Source organism: Ambystoma mexicanum, chromosome 9 (genome assembly GCF_040938575.1).
Source record: "Ambystoma mexicanum isolate Mex_15411 chromosome 9, UKY_AmexF1_1, whole genome shotgun sequence".
Lineage (NCBI taxonomy): Eukaryota > Metazoa > Chordata > Amphibia > Caudata > Ambystomatidae > Ambystoma > Ambystoma mexicanum.
In genome coordinates, this window is record NC_090931.1 from 978,175,613 (window position 1) to 978,196,156 (window position 20,544).

At 50.4% G+C, this 20,544-nt stretch overlaps 1 protein-coding gene across 1 annotated transcript in view; it reads right to left on the reverse strand.

Moving 5' to 3' along the window:
- Window positions 1-20,544, reverse strand: part of SLC25A12 (solute carrier family 25 member 12) — an 881,399-nt gene that overhangs the window by 501,001 nt on the left and 359,854 nt on the right. The gene's annotated exons all lie outside the window — the stretch shown is intronic.

The following is a 20,544-nucleotide window of genomic DNA, read 5'->3' on the forward strand; positions in this document are numbered from 1 at the left end:
AGAATACATCTTCCTAGGCCCTCAGTCATGCAGGCTCCCACTTTAGGTGGCTGGACAGTACGCATGTGGACAGATTAACCCTGCAACTCACCACCTCAGTGAAATCTCTCGGATTCTTTGGGGACAGGAACTTATACTTTCAACAACACATAGCTATAAAAGGACCAAACGACCTTGCATCAAATCACCCTACTTCGCAAGATCAATCCCTTCCTGCCACCCTGGACTTCTGAACAGTGCTCTGTAATCTGTTGCATAGATTGGGAAAAACCCCTACTATTGGGGCTCCACGCCACAGCGCTGCCTTTTCCTTAAGGCTGCCCATCACACTGTGCCACGCCTCATTATTTGGGGACGCAACTTCAACCACGTATCCAATACTCCTACGCGGGGTTACCCTTACTAGCTAGGCTTGTTAAAAATGCCTTTATCACCTACAATTATACCTCAGCCGGCACACCACCTTGCCGCTAAATTAAATGCTACTGGCGGATCGGGACATACGCACAGTAGGACTATTGCTAGACTCGAGACTAGACTGGCCTGCAATGAGAAAACTAGGAAACACTCATGCTCCTGCTACGCTCCATTTGAATGGAATTCCATTCCAGTATCAATCCAGACAGCTCCCTTCCTCCCCCTATTGCAGAAAGAGCTCAAAACCTGGATATTTCAATCACACCATGGCATTACCTTGACTCTGAGGCTACCTACCAACCATGGGGTAACTATCTGCAACCCAATACTACTGTGTTACTTGTTTTGTGTACACACACAGTACTACTTTACTTTCTACCCCTCAACACTCTTGTCTGTTATTGTTACCCAAATCCTATTGTGTAGTGCATCACTGCTGCTGAGCTATGTTTGAACTATATAAATGTATAATTATAATAATAATAATTAATTATAAATGTGCATGTCAATGATTATGGGCTCTATCACAACCTTGGAGGTATCTCAGGGGTAAATCACTGGCATACTGCCAATGCAAATTGCATTATCGCAACTCGGGCCAGCGAGTTGCGGCGGGTTGGCGGGGCTATTACTGCAGTGCTTTTAGCGCTGCTGTAATAGCGCTGCAAATGGGCAGAAAGTGCCAAGATTTACCTTCAGCTAAAAGCTGGAGGTAAATCTCCCACTTTCTGCCTAAACTCGGGATTGGACTGAGCGGTAATGGGGCGGTAATAGCATTAACGCTGCATTTTTGCCACTACACCCAGCCCATGATGACCCCCAGCTGTGACTCCTGCAAGTAAGGCTTTGCCACCGTCACATGGACGATGACCAGGGCTTCGACAACTGTTCTGAAACTCGGTACAGGGATGAAAGTCTTGTTTTTGCAAAGAAGCACAATCTGGTACCATAGTGCTTGGAGGAACAGAAGCTGGTACCATGCTGTGTTTGTTTTCATGCAATGCATGTTTTGAATGAGTGGGAACAGTTGATGGTAAAGCTGAATGATTTTGAACTGGGTGAGTTGAGGCATAATTTCATCAGACTTTATGTCAGTGAGTCAATTATAGACGTGGCATGTTTCGTGGGGTTTCCTAGGTGAATGAATACTGCCTTTGTCCGGGTTGAGCTTCTGGTAGGACTCCTGAGATCCACGTTTGGATGAGTGACAGACAATGCTTGAGTCAATTGATGTTGTTGATGCAATTAATCTGCATGTCATCTGCGTATCAGTGTATCCTGATGTTGATGTTGACAATGAGTTTTCCCAGAGGTTTCATGTAGATATAGAAGATTATAGGGAGCAGCATAGAGCCTTTTGGGGCTCAGTTACTGGATGGAGTGGGCATCTGTTGAGGCCCATTTGGACGAGTTGGCCTCTGTTGAGAAGGTAGCAAACAACTGCAGGACGGGTCCATTGAAGCCCATTCACGTGGCAAGGATGTTGAGGAGGGCTTCAGGGCCAACATTATCAAAAGCGTCAGAGAGATGGAGAGGTAGAGTAGGACGAGTATACAGCAATCTCCTTTGTCTAGGATTTGTAAAGAGTCATCAATAACTTGGGTGATGTTGGCCTCTGTGCTGCATTGTGGCCAGACACTGGATTGGTAGCCCTGTAGGAGACTGTACTGAGTGATCCTTTTGTCCAAATGCATGGCAATAGTCTTTCAATCAATTTGCTGAGGAAGGGTAGATGCATGATGGGGTAATAGTTGGTCAGGTTGAGGTTGAGAGTTGGTTTCTTCAGCAGGAGTAGGATCTGTCTCATTTCCAGTGCATCTGGGAAGGTGCCTTGTATGAGGGATGCGTTGATGATGTTGAAAAGTAATGTGAGTGATTAACTTGTGAGGATTTTCACAATGGAGAATGGGAGGAACCTATCTTTGCAGGTGGAAGGTTTAAGAGTTGCTGGTGTTGGTCAGGTCTTCCAGAAGGAGAAATTACTTAGCAGTAATGTTCTTTCTATAGATTCTTTTCCCAGAGATTCCTCATCTTGATAGATAGCTATCCAGTGTCAGCTGCTCGGAAATCTTTTCGAGAGGGGCGTAATTCCGCTCGATATCGTGGTCGATGACTCCCTCATATACGCCTCTTACCTCAGTTCCCCGCTTTTCCCCCCGAAGGGCTCATCGAGTGAGAGGGAACATGCAGTATGGGGAAAGGTATATAAACAAACAAAACAACAACGAATACCTCCTTATCTTTTTCTTCCATATTTCAATCTTTGACACAAAGAAACTCTGGAGGACGGCCCTACCAAAGCGCATGTTGGCCCCTCAGGCTAAATCCAAGCTGTAATGCTTGGCAAACATGTGCAAAGAGGACAATGTTGCTGCGTGACAGCTGTCTCTAGCCAGCACTCCCCTCTAAAGAGCTGACGAGGCCACTACCCCTCTGGTAGAGTGGGCCCTAAGCCCTGCTGGAACCTCCTTACACATAGATAAGAAGACTCCCCACATTCTAGTAACATTCAGAAATGCATAAAACTATCCAGCGAGAGACAACTGCTCACCTCAACCTGGATTGCGAAAACGCAATGATCGACTGATCATCCTTCTTGAAAGAGCGTTTCTAGCCAAGTAAAAACTCTGCACCCTCATGAGATCCAATCCGTGAAAACTCTCCTCATCCTTCGAATGATGGGGTGGGGGTTAAAATGCTGGTAGATCGATGCTCTGACATTTTGGGTGCACTTTCAGGGATTCTCTCTTTAAGACACTTCAGTAAAGGGGCTTTACAAGTGAGCGTCTGTAATTCACGGACCCTTCTCACAGACGTGATTGTCACCAAAAGAAACAATGCGCAGAGTCTGATGGGAGCTGAATGGAAAGTCTAAAATGGCGCTGCCATCAGGAAGGAGAAAACCAAGTTCAAATCCCAATCAGGGACCACAAAAGGCAAAGGAGGGTAAGAAATAACTAGGCCCTTCAAAAACTGGCCCCCTACTGGGATGGTAAAGAAGAACAAGTTACTTTCTTACCTGGTAACGTTCTTTCGATGGGATGTTCCTCTGACGTATTCCACATCTTTGACAATGATTACCACAGCTGTGCTGCTTTGGAAAACTTTTTTGGCTTAGGCGTCCTGCGTCGATGACGTGGATACACTCCCTCGAGGACCTCCTTCGACGTTCGACGTCTTCGGATGTTATATGTAGGACGCACGACGTCCGTAGCCTCAGTTGTAGTTTTTTCCCCCAGAACGTGTGGCACCAATCTCCTGCCAGTATTACTACAGAAAGCCTTGTGGAAACGGAAGCTGCAAACGCATAAGAAATTCTGTAGAGGGGCAGGTAGGGAGGGTACGATGTGGAATACGTCAGAGGAACATCCCATCGAAATAACGTTACCAGGTAAGAAAGTAACTTGTTCTTTGAGGGGATTGTGTCCTCTGACGTATTCCACATCTTGGACAGACTCCCAAAGCAGTACCAACGTAAGGAGGTGGGAAAAGAATTTAGAATTTTTTAGAATGCCCAATCAAATTGCAGAATAGAGAACACCAAAGGCCAAATCTTGCCCATGGATAGAGTCCAGGGTATAATGTTTCACAAACGTATGGACAGAGCCCCATGTGGCTGCTTCGCAAATATTGTGAATCGGAACACCCTTCTGTCGTGCAGTGGAGGAATACCCTTAGTAGAATGAGCCTGTAAGGCTATTGGAGGGTCCTTTCCCGCCAAACGATTACACTCAGAGATCGTCAAAATGATCCATCTAGACAAGGTCTGCTTGGAAACAGCCTGACCTAAACGCCTTCCAGCGTAACCAATAAAGAGCTGATTGTCCACTCTGACCCGGGACATCCGTGAGAGATAGAAACTCAAAGCTCTCCTAGGGTCCAACCTATGGAGCCTCTCCTCTTCCTTACCAAGATGTGGAGGAGGATAGAATGCCGGAAGAATTACCTTCTGGCTCAGGTGGAATTCCGACACAACCTTCGGAAGAAAGGAAGGCCGTACCCTAAGGACAACCCTGTCCTTATGGAACACAGTAAAGGGCGGTTTGGCGGAAAGCGCCTGCAACTCACTCACTCTGTGGGCGGAAGTAACCACAACTAAAAATATAGTTTTAAAGGACAATAGTCTCAATGGACAAGAATGTAAGGGTCAAAAAATAGGGCTCCTGGTGTGGAACCTATTCTACCCAGGAGGGTTAATTAGGAAAGCAAAAGATACAAATGAATAGGTCCAAGGATGCTAGGCTCAGAAGAACACCTCCACATGTATTATCAAACTGCATTGCTAAGGAACGAATCACTCTTCAATAGTATGTTGTAGAGATAAATCTCATTTGTTTTTTATTAGAGTTGTGTGCAAAAAGACATAAATCCAACATTTAGAGAAATTAAGACATCAAGATGGTTTGCTAAAACAGAACAATCAGACAAAATAACAGAAAGATATTTACAACACACAGTGCCAAAAAAAACATTTTTTGGGACAATCTCCAAATTGTGTGTGTGCAACAAACCCGACTCCTATTAGGATTTGCCAAGGAATTCACATATTACAGTGTACATATTAAAGTCAACATTTGTGGAAAACACATAGAACAATGGTGGGTACACAAAATGATTTTTCTTGCACACTACTCCCCCCAAAACTACAGCACATTAATGCTGTTTACGCAAGAAAAATAATAATATGTTCAGCCGCCAACGACACACAATTCCACAGAGTGTGCGTGAATCTTGCAAGGGCACAAACGGAGTTGGCTGCCTTTAAAGCCATACCCCCAGAAGAAAATACCTTCTTTGCCCAACCATCAAAGAGCTTGTTGTCCCTATCAGGAGGGATTGTAGGGTACGCAGCCTGCTTTGCTGGGGCCGTAGCCGCCTGCACCACCAAACTCTCCGGAGTAGGGTGTGTAGACAAGTAGCAGGGGTCACCACTGGCTGGGTGGTATTTTTTCGGCAACGACTTATTCACTGCCGGGAGACTCTCCGGAGCAGTCCAAGCAACCGCCACCCTTCTTTGTAAGGTCATATGAAATGGCAACACCGGGTCAGTGGGTGGACCTTGGTCCAATATATCTGTCAGGTTATCCTGCAGAAAATCCACAGGTGGAGCAGACCACCCCAGATACTCTGTTACCCTTGACATGAGGCACCTGTATGAACCTGCCAAACTCAACCTCCGGGGAGGTATCAAGACCACTGGTGTCATGTAAAGATTGGCAAAGGTCTTCCAGTTGGCTATGAACAGACAACAGGTCATCAGGAACCTCAGGAGGCAAAAGCCCCTTTGATCAGACCCTTCCTCTACCTCTGAAATGTACTCCAAGGGTTGGAACAAGTCCACCCTGGGAGGAGGAACAGAGTATGGGTCAAACACAGGCCGCAGACTTGCTGAGGGCCTTTCTCTGAGCTTTCACAGCTTTCCGGGGCTCCTCCGGCAAGTTCTCATCAAAAGGCGTGGAGGGCGCAGATGGGAGTGGCGTCGACGTCGACCGTGGCGCCGACGACATCGACAACGGCGTCGAGGCCGGAGCACACAGCGTGTCCTTCGATGTTCTCGGCGCCGATGGTGCCGACGACTTCCTCGGAGCCTCGAGCAAGTCCCTCGACGGACATGGCGCTGATGGCGTCGATGCCTTCTTCGAAAGCCTCACAGGCTCCAATGGTCTCAACGGCATCGAGGACCGGGACCTGGAGCGGGCACGGTGGCGATCATCCTTGTCCGATCGGGAGCGCAACAGTTTCCGATGATCACGCCGACCGCCCGAGCCTGAAGGTGTGCAAGCAGTGGCTCTAGCGCGTTCCTTGCCGGCTACTCTCGAAGGCACGGATGGAACGGTGTCTTGCGATTGGAAAATCACCATCATCTGCCGGCAGAATTCCTCGCATTCGGCTGGCGACGAGTGTTTCGTGGGACAAGCCACCCGCCGTCTGGCGGAGTCCTCTGACGAGGACAGGGAAGGCGACTGGTGACGGTGCTTCCGTGAATGCCTCAAAGAGGCAGAGGAATGGCGGGACCCACTCCTGGAATGAGGCCCCCTGGACTTACGCAGACGTGGAAAGTCGCCCCTCGAATCGTCAGTCGAAAAAGTCCTGTGGATTTCGATTTATGGGGTTTGGAAACCCTACCTACCGACCACTTCTTCTTCCGCTCCCGCAAGGCCTTCGATGTCAAAGACTGGCAATCATCGCATTCATCGGTGGCGTGGCTCTCGCTGAGGCACCAGAGGCAGACGTTGTGCGGGTCCGTAAGAGACATCTTGGAACTGCAGGCCCGACACTTCTTGAAGCCCGACTTCGGGGTAGCAGAAGACAAAGACATATTTCTCAACACAACAATAGAAGAACCGATTCAACAAGAGAGAACCGAGGCGTGCCGAGATTTTGAAGCAAACACATTTGCGGAAAAAACGGAACTGAGGCTACGGGCGTTGTGCGTCCTACATATCGACGTCATTGACGCAGGACGCCTACACCGAAAAAGTTTTCCGAAGCAGCACAGCTGTGGTAATCATTGTCAAAGATGTGGAATACGTCGGAGGAATCGGGAAAGAGCCGCCAGATACCCCTTCACCGTGCCCACTTGCAGGCCTGATTCGGCTAAGGCCAACTAAAAACTCCATCACTGAGGAGGTGGAACACGACATGGGATTCAGTCCCTTCGCCTTGCACCAAGTCACAAACTTTCTCCATCTGCATGCGTAAAGATACCTAGTGGATGGGATAGGTGGGCATACGGCCAGTTTCAGGAGATCTGGGTATTACGCCCTCCTCACAGAGTCCAGCGGGGATCAGTATCGGGTGAGTCATGAACCTCTGCAACCTCCTTAGAACCCAAGGGATGGCTGGTAGCGGCAGCAACGCCTAACGGAGGTTGAAGACCAACTCCACCAAAAATGGGGGGAAATTCCCTCGAACAAAACTGCTTGCACTTTGTGTTGTCCTTCGTCACAAACAGGTCCACCGTTGGGTTGCCCCACTGGATGAAGATCTCTGTAATGACCTCTGGGTTTAGCTCCCACTCCTAGGAGAAGGAGCTCTGCCTGCTCAGAGCATCTGACAACCCATTCTCATACAGGGGCAATAATCTCATGCCTCCCTGCTTGTTGAGGTAGTGCATGGTCACTGTGTTGTCTGTTAACACCAGGACATGTTTCCCCTGCTTAGAAGGTGCAAAAGCCATCAGCGCTAGTCTGACTGCTCGCAGCTCCAACAGATTGATGTGTAACCTTTCTCTGTCAGAGACCAAAGACCACTGATCTAAAAAGAGCCGTAATGAGCTCCCCAGCCCTTCATCGAGGCGCCCATGACAACTTGCACCTCTGGCCATGGCGTCCAGAAAGGTTCTCCCGCCAGCATGTTCGCCCTGTCGCTACACCAGGTCAGGTCATTTACCACAGACCCCGACATTTGGAGGACAGCCGACATCTTGCCAAAATACTGCGACCACTGACTCCTGGGAAGCTACTGAAGGGATCTCATCCGGAGTCTCGGCTGCGGCACCAGAAAAATACTGAATGTCATGATGTCCAGTAGGCACAGGAAAGCCGATGTCAGGAGACTGCTGGAGCTCTGGAGCAGACTGATCATGTGTGCCATGTTGGTGACTCTATCCTTGTGGCCGTATCTTCCTGGGTGACCAGGACCGCCCCGATTAACTTTAGCCTTCGCGCTGGTGAGGTCTGTGACTTCTGTAAATTCAGGGAGAACCCAAGTTGTGCAGTAGCGAACAGGTGTCCTTGGGGTGCCTCGAAAATCGTTCCGGGCACTGTGCTCGAATCAGCCAATCGTCCAAGTATGGAAACACAAAGACGCCAGCTCTCCTGAGGTGGGCTGTTACTACTGCCATCAGATTGGTAACGAACCTTAGGAACCGCCTGCGGTTCCTGTGGATAGGCATGTGACAAAAGGCATCCTGAAGGTCCAGCGACATCAGCCAGTTTTGGAACTGCAGAGCCTGGAGAATTTCCCTCAACGTCATCAATATGAATTTGTCCTTAATCAAGTTTGTTCAAATCCTCGGTGGCCAGAATGGGACAGAGTCCTCCCCTTTTCTTAGGGACCAGGAAGTATCAGCAGTACCAACCCGAGCCTATTTCCTTGGCTGGCACTTCCTCTACTGCCCCCTTCAAAAGAAGCACCGGCAGCTCTTCCTGAAGCTCTGGTGCCGGCTGTGGGGATGGAGGTGGAGGTCTGTTCAGAGGTCTCTTCGTAAATGGGAGGCAGTAACCCCACTCATTTAGCTGAAGGAACCAGGCATTGTAAATAATTTCCTCCCGTATGCCCAAGAACCCACAGACTCTCCATCCAACCAGGGAACTATGGGGGGAGACCTCAAAGAGGTTTCTAAGGCGGCACCAACACTACAGTAGTAGTTGACTGTCTCGACCGTCCTCTACCCCAACATGGACATGGGAACCTTTGTTGCCCCTGTTTGTCCTGGGGTGCTTGCACCCTTTTGGGAAAGGTAGAGTATCTCCTGAAAGCTGCACCCTGAACACAAAGGCAACATTTTGCTGTGGAGGCTGCTGCTGTACTGCTAATACTAGTGAATAAGCTGTCAGCTTAGAGTCTTTGAACTTTTCCAGTGAATCTTTGGCTTTGGGGTCAAAAAGATGTTTACCGTCGAAGGCAAGGTCCAGCAGCTTCAACTGAACATTTGGGGAAAAACCAGGGCCCCTCAGATAAGCAGACCTGTGCAGGACCGTGGAGGTGCCCATGGCCGACCCATACAGTCTGCCGCATCCAAACCTGCTTGAAGCATTTTACAGGCAATTTCTTTGCCATCAGCCACTATCTCTAAGAAGCCATTCTTGACCTCTCCCTCTGTGAAGGGATCAAATGCTTCTGAAATGGTAATCCAGAGGCAATGGGAGAATTTAGCAAGGGCACAAGAGGAATTCACAGCCTTAAGGGTCATGCTCCCTGAGACAAAAACTTTATTGGCCAAATAGTTTTTTTCTTTTTTGACTCCATAATGGTGGGGAGGTTTGATGTCGAGGGCTTGGACTTAACTGTCACGGCCTGCCCCACCAACCCTTCGGGTTCAAGTGTGCTGACAAGAACGGAAGGTCGCCTCTCGCTGGCTTACACTTTTTAGTGAGCTCTGTGTCGACTCAAGGTGTCAAACACAGGCATTGCCACAAGACCATGACCGGGTCCGCTATGACAGCATTGGACGGCAAAGCCCACTCATTGTGCGGTCCATGATCGAGGATATCGGTTAGGTTGTGCTGCAACACCTTTTTCGTCGGTGTAAAAAGCCCTAAGGCCACAATGATCTTCTCAACCAACTTGCGGTATTGGGCGTTTGGGTGTGCATATGGGTCTAAGTGCTGAAATTCAGCATGCAGGGAAGTATGCAAACCACTGGGATCGTGGGAGCCATCTGCCAGTTGCAGTAACCCAGCCATAAAATCCGGCAATGGGTCTAAGGCCACACCCCCATCGGCTCGAACCCAGATGGTATTGGGTCGCCCTCCTCATCAAAAATCAACCACATAAAGTTGAAGAACTCAGATCTAGCGTCCGGTACAAAGCTTTGATTTTTGGGATCTTCCACCGGTTGAGGGGCTTCTTGGCCCTCGGCAGCTGCCAACGGTATCAGGGCAGGAGGAGGTTTCTCCTTTGCGGTCTCGCTTGAGTGTGTTCGACCTCCCTTGGCTTCCAGGCGGACTGGGCATATTTGAAGACGAATGAGCCTGCGATGTTGAGGCTAAAGCTGTACCAGCCAAGGTCTTTTCAAAGACTTTCAACATTTGGTTCTTGAAGTCCTCCCACAAATTCCCAGATGCACCCGTAGCTGGGTACAATTTACCCCTGTCAGCATTTCTTTTTGTGCAATGACGAATGACGAAGAGGAGTGGTGAGATTCACTAGGTGAGTGCAAACGTTTTGGGGATTTCTTGTGCCAACGTCCTTCTTGGTATTTCTCAGGAGTAGGGCCTTCGGTATCATGCTCCGCGGACCTTGGAAGCGACTTCACCAGGAATTTTGATGGCGGTCTGCCGAGCGCTAACTTTGACGAGCGTTCCTTCACTGCCATCAAGTTAATCGCCAGACAAGAACCATGTTGCTCCGTATCATGGCCGACATCAAGACTCCACACACAGATAGTGTGCAGGCCAGTGAGGAACATTTTAGAGTTGCAGTCCTTGCAATGTTTAGACCCGGAGGGTTTAGGCCCTGACAAAGTGGCGCAGGTTCAAATTTGTTCGAATCAAATCACAAACATGTTTTACCGAATAGCATGCTGAGCATGCAGAAATGATGAGGAGTTGTGAATTTTGCTACGCTAGTGTGAATGTTTTTGGGACTTCTTGTGGCGACGTCCTTCGCAATGTTTCTCAGGAGTATGCCCTTCGGTATCATGCTCTGCAGACCTTGGAAGCGACTTGGCCAGGGATTTTGACAGCGGTCTGCTGAGTGCTAGCTTTGCTCTGGTTCCTTCACCGCCTTCAGATAAGAACCACATTGCTCCGTATCATGGCCGACACCACGCACAGATAGTGTGCAGTTCCGTGAGAAACACTTTAGATTTCAAGTCCTTGCAGGTTTTCAACACGGATGGTTTAGGCTCTGACATACTAGCGTAAGTTTTAATTAGTTTGAATCGAATCAGGAGCATGTTCCGAGTAGAGTGCTGAGTGTGTGGAAATGATGAGGAGTGGTGAGATTCTTTGGACTTCTTGTGGCAACGTCCTTCTCAATGTTTCTCGGGAGTAGGCCCTTTGTTCTCTGCAGACTTTGGAATTTGACTGCAGTCTGCCGGGCACTGCCTTGCCGAGTGTTTCCTCGATGCCTTCGGGTTAATCACCAGCCAAGAACCACACTGCTCCATATCATGGCTTACACCAAGAAAACACACACAGATAGTGTGCAGATCTGTGGGGGTTTTTTAGAGTTGCAGCCCTTGCAGCATTTAAACCTGGATGGCGTAGGTTTGAATTTGTTCAAAGGGAATCAATCACAAGCGTGTTCCGATTAGCGTGCTGAGTACACAGAAAAAAGGAACTGAGGTAAGGGGACATAATGCATTCTTTTTATACGGTGATAAACGTCACATCCGTTGTCTAGGAATGGTGCAGCCATATAAGTGGGAGTCGTTGACAACGATATCAAGTGGCACTATGCCCCCTGCTGAAAAACCGGCAGAGCAGTTTATGCTAGGTAGCTATCTATCAAGATAAGGAATCTGTGGGAGAATGCAATCCATTGAATATTTCTCCTGAATTCGTTCCATCATTCTATGTTGCAGACTGGTATAGATGGGGCGGGGGGGTGTCTGTGGTGTGTTTGGATCTATCAATGTGTTGCCTTATCTTCTCTGTGAACAAATTGGTGGCGCTGTAGCATTCGTCAGCAGATTTCAGTATTGCAGAATCTAACGGGGAGGTGGGTGTGGTTGAGTTCAAGTAAAACATTTCCTACAGAGAACATTGGATTGGGATGCTTAGCACAACAGGACCCAATGAACATGTGCAGTCACTTGAGACCAATTTTAGAAATCTCTCAAAAACCAGGGTCATCAAGTCCTTAGCACCCTCTACAGGAATCACATAGTCAGCCTTCGGTCTGGCTCCAGAAAGATCATCATGAGCACAAGGACCATAAGGCAGAGGAACTTTGAAGCGGGCAGATGACTCAGGTTGATCACAGACACTATCTTTTGTGCGTGGTAAAGCTACCGACTTGTGTGTGCGGGGTCCCGGTGAAGAATTACATCCTGGTAGATGATGTAAGGTTGGCCATGAAGTTCAGCGAAAACTCCACTTCTGCTTTCCTGAGATTGATATAAATACACTCTATTTGGCTTTTATAAAACAGATGGAAAGGCAGTCAAATAAATTGGTACTCTCATTATGATACTTTAAAGGTGCACCACTGGTTTACATGAATAGGAATGGAAAAATATACAACCAGGAAGTCCAGGGACACGAAGCAAACAGCCTATTGGAGGGCCTTGAAAATCTGGGCAAAAGTCCCATCTTGAACTTTTGCTTTCACAGGCATGTGTTTAGGATGTGAAGGTTTAGAAAAGGCTCCCAAATAAAAGCATCTTATTGGCACACTTGCAAGAAAGTTTGGAAACCTTGTGGACTGCGATATGATTATGAGGGGAGGATATCTTGAGGGAGGGGCAAAGGTGGGCATGAATTGGGAGGCAGTATCCTGTTGAGACAATTTTCATGACTGACTGCTCTGATGTAAAATACTCCTAATGCCCTTGAAATCCTGTCCCAGGTGTTTAATAAATAAAGTCTTCCCCATTAAAGAGATTTTGGAAAGCATGGCCCTGATAGCATGGTGGCTCTTATCAAGACAAGAAGTGAGCATGAGTGGGACATCTGCCCCACCAGAAGGAGAACAGGAGAACTCCTCTATTAACTGACTTCTGAGGTTCCAGAGCAGAAAGACCCAAACGACCCAAAGACTTGACAGTTAAACTTGAGTGTTGATTCTTTCTAATGAGTGAATAGATTTAGAGACAGGAAACAAATGCTGTTTACCAAAAGGCTTGTCCATAAGCTAATTGTTCATGCAAGCAGATCAGCCTGGTGTGCGCATCTAGTCTCTTAGGCCCCTTGCCAAGAGAGAGGTTTGGAAAGAAGGGGGGCTGCTGGACCCAAGATGATACTAGCACCAGGAAATCAACACCATTTTAAAATGAATTTTATGATTGATGGGCATAACCTTTGTTAGAAGGGCTAAATACCAATTCAGCCGCAAAATGTGTTTATAAAGCGGATATTCTTCATAAAAACATTTACTTTTCAATGGGTGTGCCCAAGCCCAGTATACAGCCAACCCGGCTAACCCTTCCTCCTATAAATAACTATTTCCATTACTCATCATTGAAAGACATAGACCCCACAAGCTAGTAGTAAGGAGCAAGGAATCCATGGATATGAGCAGAAGGAGGAAAATGCAGACCAGCAGCAATGCCCATCACTGCGACTCTAAAATGCTGACTGTGTTTTTACTGCACTGTCGGCATTTAAGAAAATGCTGACTCCCATTACTACGCCCAAAGTGAGCGGGTGTTGCGGGAGTGTCCCCCCCTTACCATTACGGTAAGCAGGAGATAGGAAAGCAAAAAGATTTTTTTTTTAAAAGGACCCAGCAGCGTCAGCACCGTCCCACATAAGTGGGGGGAACGGATGCTGCAGATGTACAGGACAGTCAGCGGCGCACTTCTAGCGGTAAGTGGGGTGGGGCTTGTAGTATTGCGGGGCATTTGGGCAAAAGTGATCTATCTGATCACTGCGCCACACCATAATTGGCATCACCATTTTCATCGGCACAGTTACTGGCGGCACAATCACATAGATTCAATCCATGCACAACCGCTTTGATCCTCTTTCAAGTCGCAGCCCTTAAATCACAAAAAGCAGTGTGTCACAAATGAACCACAAGTAAAACATACCACACGCCCTCAACACACTGCACAAGCAACTTAAAGTGACACTGCCATACATTATTTTATTTGAATGTTTACTCCAAATGGTATCCCCAAGAAAGGGGATTATTTTATTTTAAAGCATTGAGGTAATCACTATTGTAACTTTGGACATCACCACAGATTTGAGAAAATATCTAACGCAGCCTCAACAATTAGCCATCCAGTTGGCTCATGGATCAAGCTATCTATCAATTGTAGACTTGAATTATCACTGCAGACACTTTTCATTACTGTCAATTACAAAGTATTGTTAGAGTGGAATTCTCAGCTCTGGCCTGGTGGACAGATGTTTAGAAGGTCAGCCTAGTTGTAGTGAACAGGGAAACTCTGTAGCCAAACCAATCACGGTTGCATGGACAGTGCTCAAGGCTAAGTCTCAGGAGAAAGTGAGTGCGGTCAGGGGTCCAGATGAGTCCACACATTGAGCAATCAAGGATTACACTTAGACTATATTTGTTTATGGCAAAGAACACACTATGAAAATGACTACGAACAGGTAATAATATCACACAACACTAATAGAAAAATACATATATACAATCACAGTGAGTTAATGTAAGATAATCAATTCAGCCCCCCTGCCCCATGCCTGGGAAGGTAAGTAATTAGTCACTACACCAAATGTCCACAGGAATAACAATCCTAGCTTAAAAAGTTCAACCCTAAATTGTATGGGGGCTTGTGCCCAAAAGTTCACAAAGTTTCCAAAGAGTTTTAGGGAGTGGGTAAAAGTTAGGAGGAGGGTCCTGTGGATGTGAATAAGGTTCCAGAAGACAGATGAAGAAGTTCACTGATGAGTAAAACCTTTTTCTACTTTTTGGAGGGCTTTAGCAACAAGTGTTGGTAAAGCCAATAGTTGTGAAACTAATCAAATCTTTATAAGGGTGGAACTAAGGGTGCATGTAAGCACCATTGTAACTTACCCCCATACCCTGATTTTTCCTCAGACATGGCCGGTCGTTGGAATGTCGCCCTAGGTCGTTTTTCCTGCCGTTGGTTCCGGTCGAAGAAGCCCAGGAGCTGTGGGTGCAAGAAGAGTTCTGGCCGTGTCCAGGAGCTTTGTGCAACATCTTCTCATGGAACAATGCAGCAGCCACTGGTGCAGGACTCTTCAGGATGCTCACCTAGATGCAGTAAAGCCAGTTTGAGCGTGGTCACAGAAAGCCTTCTATCGCGGGCCCTTTGATGCTGGTATGCCGAAATGTCGCAGGAAGGCTACTTACAGAACAAGCTGAAGATCGCTGAAGTTCTGAGTCAAAACGCAGAAGGAACAAGTTAATTACCTGTAAGTGTTGTTCTCCAGCATGGGTCTGGCAAGGATTCACATACTCATGAATATTCCCCGTCGTCTGGCTGGGAATCCTCGGTAAAGAAAAAATCAGTATCAGTTTCGTTTCTGATCTGTCTTTCTTAGTAGTAACCAATTACTGATCTCTGGGTCATACTGCCCACAGCCAATGACTGCCCTCTCCCTAAGCCCCGCCTCCGGCAGCCATCCTCAGATTTGGTAGCACTCCAGGTGGCAGTATGACCAAGTGAAGAGCCGCAGAGGGGTAGGTGGGAGGGTTCGCATGTGAATCCATGCCAGACCCATGCTGGAGAACAACAGTTACAGGTAAGTAACTTGTTCCTTCTCCAGCATGGGGTCTGGCATGAATTCACATGCTCATGAATAAAAGAATACATAGCAGTATGCACATGCACAACCACAGGAGGTGGCAAAGGCTCAACATTAAGCATTACATACAAACTCAACATTAAGCAATTCTTACCTCCTCACCAGGCTCACCTTAGGCGAACAGGTTGCGCAGCACTGCTTGGCCGACCCTGGACTCCTCCCTGGAGTCCCGATCGACACAGTAGAATCTTGTGAAGGTGTGCGTCGACCTCCACGTAGCAGCCCTGCAGATGTCCAGCAGGGGCACACCAGACAGGAACGCCGTGGTAGCAGCGATCGCTCTGGTCGAATGGGCTCTCGGATGGCCGGGCAGCGGTCGGTTTGCCAGCCGGTGACAGTGCATGATGCAGCCGGAGAGCAATCTGGAAATGGAAGTCTTCGAGAGAGCCTTCCCTTGATTCACAGACCCAAAGTTCACAAACAGTTGTGACGTCTTCCGAAAACTCTTTGTGCGGTCCACGTAGAACTTCAGCGCTCTAGCTACATCCAGCGAGTGCAAAGTCCTCTCGGCCGGCGTCGAAGGCGACGGGAAGAAAACTGGTAACACCAAGGGCTCGTTGAGGTGGAAGTCCGACGGCACCTTGGGCATGAAGGTGGGGTGCGTCCTCAGCACCACCCTCATGTCATGAAAAGTCAAGTATGGAGGCTTGCAAGATAGGGCCTGGATCTCTCCCACTCGTCGTGCGGCGGTGATGGCCACGAGGAACGCTGTCTTCCATGAAAGGAACTTCAAAGGCGCCGAATGCATAGGCTCGAATGGGGCCCCTATGAGCCTGGTCAGCACCACATTAATCTCCCACGCCGGGGCAGGAGCTTTCACCGGCAGGAATGATCGGAATAGTCCCTTCATAAATTCCTTCACCAGGCGATGAGACCACAAGGACGCCCGTCCCGTAGTCCTGGTATATCGGGAGATGGCAGCCAGATGTATTTTGATGGAGGCGTGAGCCAGTCCACCTTTGGCCAGCGACAGTAGGTACGGCAGTACTTGAGGGGCCGTAATCCGCAGAGGGTTAATCTTCTGTGCACGGCACCAGACAGAGAACCTCTTCCATTTATGACTGTAACACTTGAGAGTTGAGGACGCCCTGGCCTTTGCAAGAACCTCTCTGCAATCAGCCGGTATATCGTACCCTCCAAACTCTAGTGCTGCAGGAGCCAGGCCTGCAAGTTCAGCGACTGTGGGTCGTGATGGAGAATGGCGCCTCCTTCTCTGGAGAGAAGGTCCGCGTCCGTCGGCAGCTTGACTGGTGTGGACGCTGACAAGTCCAGAAGGTCCGGGAACCAGATCTGTCTCGGCCACGCCGGTGCGACAAGGATCATCCTGCACCGGGACCTCTTGAGCTGGTTGATGAGCCGGAGCAGCAACGGCAATGGAGGGAACGCGTATAGAAACAGGCCGTCCCAGGGGAACGAGAAAGCATCGCCCATGCTCCTCGGCTGTGGGAACCTGCTGGCGAACCTCTGGCACTTGGAGTTCGTCGCCGTCGCGAACAGGTCGATCTGGGGTTTGCCCCATCGTTGGAAGAGTCGATCCACTTGATCCTGGCGCAGTGCCCACTCGTGTCGGCGATCGTGTTTTTTATTCCGGCCAAGTGGAAGGGCACCAGAAACATCCCCTGGGCGACGGACCAGTGCCACAGATCCTGGGCCTCCTTGGATAGGGCTGGGGATCTGGTGCCCCCTTGCTTCCGTGTGTAGAACATCGTGGTGGTGTTGTCGGTGAAGATCCTCACCACCTTGTCCTTGAGGGACGGAAGGAACGACCTGAGAGCCCAGAACACTGCTCGGAGCTCCAGGATGTTGATGTGGAGAGACCTCTCCTCCGGGAGCCAAAGGCCTCTCGCGTGGAGATCTCCGGTATGGGCCCCCCAACCCTCTAGAGAGGCGTCCGTCGTTACCGTCTCCTGAAACGCCGGGGTTTGAAAGTCTGTGCCTGTAGTGAGGTGAGCACGGGTGCCCCACCATAGGATCGCCCGACGGAACTCCTCGTCGAGATGGATCCTGTCCTCGAAACAGCCCGTCGCCTGAAACCAGCGGGCGTCGAGGAACTCCTGTAGCGGACGCATCCGAAGTCTGCAAAGGGGTACAAGGTAGATGCATGAGGACATTATCCCGAGAAGGGACTTGATGGACCTCACCCTGGCCACGTCCGTGGCTAACAGGCGCCGCACCTTGCCCAGGATGGTCCTGGTCCTCTCCTCTGAAGGGGAGGCCAATTTCTCCACTGTATCGAGCTTCGCTCCCAGAAACAGTGCTACTTGCGATGCAACCAGGTGGGATTTGGGGTAGTTGATGGCGAACCCCAGCTCCGTGAGCAACCGGACGGATTAGCCAGTCGTCCAGGTAGGGGTAGACGTGGAACCCCTGCAGGCGCAGCCGCGCCACCACTGGTGCCAGGCACTTGGTGAAAACCCTGGGCGCCGACTTTAATCCGAACGGTAGGGCTCTGAATTGGTAGTGGCGTCCCTGAACCACGAACCTGAGGAACTTCCTGTGCCTTTTTAGAATGAGGATGTGGAAGTAAGCATCCTCCAGGTCCAACGACGATAGGAAGTCGCCTTCCTCCAGCTGTCCCAGCACGTGCTGGAGGGTGATCATCCTGAATTTCTGCGCCTTGATGTATTTGTTTAACCGACGCAGGTCCAGGATGGGGCGCCAACAGTCTGTCTTCTTTCTGACGAGGAAGTACTTTGAGTTCACTCCGGAGCCCGGGAGCCTCCTGGGGACAAGCTCGATGGCACCTTTCTTGAGCATCGCCCTTACCTCCAACAGCAGTTGAGGGGCGTGATTCTCCTTCCTGGCCATGGAAGGAATGCGAGGGCACTTCTTTTGGAATTCCAGCGAGTGCCCGTTGGCCAAGGTGTCCAACACCCAACTGTCGGTGGAGATGGACTTCCACACGCTGATGAACTTCGTCAGCCGGCCTCCCACCGGGGTGCTTCGGTGGGGGCCCGACAACACGGCCGGGTCAGTCTTGCTTGGAAGCGGCCTTGCCGCCTTGGCCTCCTTGGCGACGACGGCAGGATCCCCCTTCCTTGCCGCGACCGCTGTAGGCCTCCTGGGAAGAGGAGCGGGCAGCCTGGCGGTAAGTGGAGGAGCCACCACTGGATCCTTTGGAGGCACCCTGTCTGCCTCCGGAGGTCCGAAAAAGGCCGTCGCTGTTGAAGCACCCCTAGGGCCCGGGCCATCTCCGAGTCGGTCTTGATGGCCTCTACAGACTAGTCCACCGCCTTACTAAAAAGGTTGTTGCCGTCGAACGGCATGTCCAACACTCTGGTCTGGACGTCCTGGCGAAAGTCTGTTGCCTTGAGCCATCCTCGCCGTAGGAGGCAAACTCTGTTGCCCAGTTGGCGAAATCCGGTATCGGCAATGTCCGTTGCCACCGTTATGGCGTGATCCAATGCCACCTCGCCTTCCTGCAGAATTTCTAGGGCCTCCGCCCTCTTGTCGTCAGGTAGGAAGTCTAGCAGGGGAGCTATCTTGAACCAGAGCTCCCTGTCGTAGCGGGACACGATCGCTAAGGCATTGGCCGCCTTAATCGTCGTCGCCGCCGACGAGATGACTCGTCGTCCCATGGAGTCCAACTTCTTGCCCTTGCTCTCCGGCGGGGAAGTGGAAGTTGAAGCCGCCGCACCCGCTGCCTTCTTCTTAGCCGCTGCCGAGACGACAGAGTCCAGCGTGGGCTGGGCCCTGAGGCACAAGGGGGTGGCATCGGGGACTCAGTACTTCTTCTCGTACCTGTCCCTCTTGGCGGGTGTCGTGGAAGGGTTCTTGAGGACAGCAAGCCCCTCGTCCCAGATGTCGTCGAGCAAAGGCACCGCGAGGACCGTCTTCCTCTTGGCCTCTCGTCGTTGGTACAGAAACCCTTCCTTTTTTTGTTCTTCAGGGCAGAGCTGGAAGAGCTCGGATGCCCTGGTTATCATGGAGTGGAAGGAGCCAATTTCGTCTGCTGGAGAAGCCCGCGGGTGGGGTGATGACGGGATGTCCGTTGTGTCATCGCCGTCGTCATCGTCCATCCCCGTCGCTGTATCCGTCGCCGTATCCTCTCTAGGGTCCGGCGAGGGGGATGAGGGGTCCACAGGTCTCGCAGGCAGAAAGGGCAGAGCGGGGTGGACTCTCCTCCGCTTGTTTGGAGGCCTTCCCGACAGGCCTGGTTCTGGATCCTCCATCAGGGTCCGTGGTAATCTCGTCCTTATCTCGGTACATAAGGATTGGATTGCCAACAAAATGGCCGCCGAGCTATCCTGGGCTCGGGTAATGGCTTCGACGGACGGGATGGCCGCTCCACTGGGCCCTCTTCGTCATCATTGTCGCTATCTTCGATCACGTCAGCAGAGACCGCCCCCTGGGATCGAACCTTCTAGAACCTCTCGTTGAGGCCTATGAACCTCTCGTTGAGGCCTATGGACCTCTCGTTGAGACCTATGGCCCTTCTCAGCTTCCACCATCTCCTCCTCAGAGGCTGATTCCGAGTCTGTAATGGCCACCACCCCCCCCCCTTTTTCCACCAGGGACTTCACGGGGGTCTTAATGATGGGCTGGAAAGAGGATTCCTTCCGCGGTGGCAGGGATACTCTGGGCCCAGAGGCCGTTTCGACTGGCGTAGTCTCAGCTGGCTTCGCCAGGGTCGCAGCGACCACTTCGATAGAGGCCTTTGCCGGGTGAATCAAAGACCTCACCACCTTAGGTGCGTCCTGGGCCTTCGCCTTGGGGGGAGGGTCAGTGCCTCGCTCCCCCTTCGAGATCGACCGGGTCTGCTCCAGCGGCTTACCCGGGTTCTCGGACTTCCTCTTCCCCGAACCAGAGCGCTGGCTCGTGGTCGAACGTGCCGGGGAAATAGCGCCCTGCCTGGCAGCCGAAGAGCCCGACCTTTCGGCACTCCCGGTGCCCACGACTTGCAGTGCTTGGCCTTCTGTTGGGCCCCTGTCGCCGGGGCGCCCTCACAGGACTTAGAAGCCCGATCAGACTTTTTCTTCGCCTTCTCACC